Below are 5,237 nucleotides of genomic sequence, written 5' to 3'. Positions count from 1 at the left end.
CCATTTCCTTACTAACTATCAGCCAAGGGTTCCTAGAGGCCACCCACACTCCTTATCATCTGGGCCCCTCCATCTTCAGGCTGGCAATTGTGTGGCAAAGTCTTCTTATGCTTTCCAATCTGACTTTCTCTTCTATTAACAGCCGGAAAACTCTGTTTTCAAGGACTCATTTGACTCAATAGTGCCCACTTGGACAATTTCCCTATTTTAATGTCAACTGTGCCATATAAAAAAATCTAATCACAAGAGCAAAATCCACTGTATTAGTCAGGGTTCTCTAGAGGGATAGAACTAATAGGATAGATGTGTTTATTTTATTTTATTTTATTTTATCTTATCTTATCTTATTTTATTTTATTTTATTTTACTTTATTTTGAGATGGAGTCTCCCTTCTTTGTCCAGGCTGAGTGTAATGGTGTAATCTCGGCTCACTGCAACCTCCACCTCCTGGGTTCAAGCAATTCTCCTGCCTCAGCCTCCCAAGTAGCTGGGATTACAGGCATGTGCCAGCATACCCAACTAATTTTTGGATTTTTAGTAAAGACGGGGTTTCACCATGTTGACCAGGCTGGTCTCGAACTCCTGACCTCAAGTGATTCTCCTGCCTCGGTTTCCTAAAGTGCTGGGATTACAGGCGTGAGCCACCACACCTGATTGGATAGATGTATTTGAAAAGGAGAGTTTATTCAGGAGTATTAACTTACACAGTCACAAGGTCCCACAATAAACCGTCTTCAAGCTGAGGAGCAAAAAAGTCAGTCTGAGTCCCAAAGCTGAAGAACCTGGGAGTCCGATGTTCAAGGGCAGCAAACATCCAGCACAGGAGAAAGATGTAGGCTGGGAAGCTAAGCCAGTCTGATCTCTCATGTTCTTCTACTTGCTTTTATTCTGGTCATACTGGTAGCTGACTAGATGGTGCCGACACAGATTGAGGGTGGGTCTGCCTTTCCCAGTCCACTGATGCAAATCTTAATCTACTTGGGCAACACCCTCATGAACACACCCTGGATCAATACTTTGCATCCTTCAATCCAATCAAGTAGACACTCAGTATTATCTATTACAATCCACCATATTCCTTGTCCTGGGGATTATGAAAAATATGTACAACAGTAAGCAGGAAATCTTAGGGCTTGTTTTAGAATGGCCTTTATCTATCTGCCTAAAAGAGAGGGTATTTTAGGCCGGGCGTGGTGGCTCACGCCTGTAATCCCAGCACTTTGGCAGGCCGAGGTGGGTGGATCACCTGAGGCCAGGAGTTCGTGATCAGCCTGGCCAACATGGTGAAACCTCGTCTCTACTAAAAACAAAATACAAAAATTAGCCGGGCGTGGTGGCACTCACCTGTAATCCCAGCTACTTGGGAGGCTGAGGCAGGAGAATCACTTGAACCCGGGAGGCAGAGGTTGCAATGAGCTGAGATCACGCCATTGCACTCCAGCCTGGGTGACAGAGAGACTGTCAAAAAAAAAAAAAAAAAAAAAAAAAAAGAGGGTATTTTACAAACATTGGTGAAAGAAAAAAAGAATGAGTAATAAAAGTAGTTATCTAATATCACACATAATCTCACCAATGTTGGCATTAAAGTAATTTAATTCATAAAGAAGTCCCTGTGACATCATGAAAAGCTTAAAGTGGGTATAATTTGCCATGGTTAAGAAGAAAGTTCACAGAAGCAAGAATAATTGGGGGCGAGGGGTAGCTCAGAAATATAAACCCTAGTTAGCTGATGCAGGCAGTTTAAAATAACAACAACACAGACTAATTGGTAAGACTTGGTTTTCATTTGACTCAGCTACTTACGAGCTCTGATGTTGAGCAATTTATTTAATATATCTAGTTCAGGTTTCTTCCTTCTCAAATGGGCAACCACTCCACAGGTGGTTGTGTGATTTAAATTATTGGATGCATGTTCATTATCTAGAACATTATCCAGAGCATAGTAACTACTTGAAAATTGTCATCCATCACTCTGCAAAAATCAGTTATTTTGAATGCCAATTCAGATTTGCTTCACCCAGGCAGTCTTCCAGTGGATTTTTGCAGGGTAGGAGTGAAGAGGGTTGGTGGTATGTTCTAATGTTAGAAAATTAGTCAGAAATATATATTTCTGAATTGAAACTTATTAAATTAAACAATTATTGGTGTATTGCTTAAGAGCTATATTTATTTTATTCTAAAAGAAAATAGCCTTATTGGGTTTCACAGAAAATGCATATATTCTTAGAATTTGAACTGCCTGCTTTACTGACCATGAATATCGTGGATTCTGCTCTTGTGATTAGATTTTTTTATATGGTACAGTTGACCTTAAAATACGGAAATTATCCAAGTGGGTCCTGTTGAGTCACATGAGTCCTCTGAAAATAGAGTTTTCCAGTTGGTAATAGAAGAGGAATATATATTTCTGATTAATTTTCCAACACTAGAACATACCACCAACCCTCTTCACTCTTACCCCACAAAAATCCACTGAAAGACCTTGCCTTGATGAAGCAAATCTGGGAATTGTCATTTGAAATAGCTGATATGTGTATATATATAAAATAATTATATATTTATAACATATATAATATCTATAATTACATATTATATTATATTATATATTACCTATTATATCTATAATTATATATTACATATTTTATATAATTATAGATATTAATTATATGTTATAAATATGTAATTATAGATATTAATTATATAATATATAATTTCATATATATATAATCAATGTTCTTCTTGCAAATTACCTGAACAACTTTCTGAACCTCAATTTCTATGAAGTTGCCATACTGAAGACTAACAAATTCAGTGCAGTCAGCTTTCCTTTCACTGATGCAAAGAAATTCTTATTTATTTAGCTAAGTATCATGCAAAGAAATTGAATAAAGTTTAATGAACATATTTTATTAAAAATACCTATCTTTAAATACTGCAATCTCAGCACAGCAAAGAGCTCCTAACAGAAGAGGCAACAGTGCAGTGGCAATAAATCCCAGCTCTGCCACTTAATAGCTCTTTGGCACTGGACAAGTTAACATAATCTCTCTGTGCTTCATTGTTCTCATCTGCAGAATGGAAACAGTAGTTAATCACAGGGCTGATGTAAACACCAAATAATTCAGTATAAGTAAAATATTTAGAACAATGTCTGGCATAGAGTAAATGCCATAAAGATTTATTGACTAAAATTAGGACTTTAAGGAACAATTAGGACCTGGCTGAGGGAACAAGATACCTACATCTCATGCTCATTCAGTGAATACTCCTAATTCGTAGATGGTACTATTTAAGTTGCTGTTTTTCTCCAACACCACCACCCCATCTTTTTTTTTCTGATGGGCTGCTGTATCAATTCAGATTTTCTGAAAGGTAGGCACCAAAAAGGGACTAGATGAACAAGAGATTTGATGGGGAAAACACATATGAAAGATAAAGATAAAGGGAGCAGGAGTGGTAAGGAAGAGCTTTCAGATCATAACACAGATTGGATAGTTACGCAAGGAGAGAAAGAAAGAAGGACTGGCCAGGAAAAGCTCAGACTATAGTGAGGTTCTAAGAAAATCTCAGCCAAACCAATAAGGAGTCAACAAGCAAACACAACATTGCCTGTTAGTGGAATCCCACATTGGGTAGAGAAGGGACCCAGTCCCCCCGTCATATCCAGATGTTGGCTAGAAGAGTCCAGATGAAGCACAGCATTGGCAGTTTTGAATGTGAAAGTCCAACAGCTGCCATCAGCTGTGCTTCCCACAAAAGGTCCTCTTAAAAGTGGATCTGAGTGGCACACTTCTATGGTTGCCAGAGCCCCTCTGGTTGCATTTATGCAGGTGAAATGCACACATAACATGATGTCCACTGACCTTTTTTATTAGGTCATGATTTATAGACCATTGCTGGCAGGTGGACACCTGGCAGGTATCACTGAACACTCTAATGTTTTGGGGGGACCAGCCAGGAGGAAGCAACTGAGGCTACTGATGGCTCTCTGATGGGATCTATCTATGGGGAAGATTGATGCATTGCTGGTTAAATGTATCTGTGGACTGATGAATTGATCCTTTCCTAAGTTTGGCATTTGCTGATCATGGAGTCCAGTACTGAGCAGCCTTCTTTTACATGAAGGCCAATACAGGAATAATATGCATGGATACATATTATATGTACACATAGGAGTGTATGTGTGTGTGTATTACTTAGAGGCTATATTTCTTTCATTCAAAAAGAAAATAGACTTATTGGGTTTCACAGAAAAAATATATATCCTTGGAACTTAAATTGCCTGCTTTATTGAATAGAAGAATGCCATTAAGAAAGTTGGCACTGCTTTTTAGCCACCAAAATGATTATATCCAGAATTATTTGAAAAATATCAAGAATAAGGCAACTTTCTAAGTTTCTCATCTTGAAATTAGATCACAGACCACATTTCCAAGTTCAACAGCCCCAGCTGGCTCTCTGGCTTGTGTGTTGACCACGTCTCCATAGTATACCAGGTGCTAGGAGAGGACCAGGGGCACAGAACAAAAAGACTAAGTGCCACGGCTTCGGAGGACACTGCCTAGTACACTAAGCTAACAAGGACAAAAGTGCTCTAGAGGTGTGTGAAGACATCATGCAAATTCAGAGGAGTGAGCCTCAACTCATCACTATGGGAAGAATAGTGAATAGCTGGGAACTCCAGGTAGCAAGATGTGCCTTAATGGTGCTGCTGCACACACCTGACATCCAGCTTTTTCCTCATCCTACACCACATCTTTGCTTCTAGTTTAACCTTGACTCTCCAAGTGCAGATGAGCTTAGTGTGACCCTTGCCACCCCAGTCATTTATTTATTCACCAATTTCTTAATCAAGGATATATTGAATACAAAGTGCATTAGACTACAGTTTGTACTGATCCAAGGTCCCGTACATAATATATATCTATATTGCTACATTAATTTGCAGTATTAATCAACTCAAATCACTTAGGGAATAAATAAAATCCCAGCAGCTATAAATTAGCCAGTTTCTCATCTATATTTTGCAGAGATGGCATGAAAGGTTGAAGGATTGTATTAGTTCATTTTCACACTGCTGATAAATACATATCCAAGACTGGGCAATTTACAGAAGAAAGCAGTTTATTGGACTCACAGTTCCATGTGGTTTGGGAGGCCTCACAATCATGGCAGAAGTTGAGGAGGACCAAGTCACATCTTACATGGATGGTGGCAAGCAAAGAGGGAGCTTGTG

Source organism: Papio anubis, chromosome 3, assembly GCF_008728515.1.
Source record: "Papio anubis isolate 15944 chromosome 3, Panubis1.0, whole genome shotgun sequence".
NCBI classification, from domain to species: domain Eukaryota; kingdom Metazoa; phylum Chordata; class Mammalia; order Primates; family Cercopithecidae; genus Papio; species Papio anubis.
Note: the sequence above shows the minus strand (reverse complement) of the source record.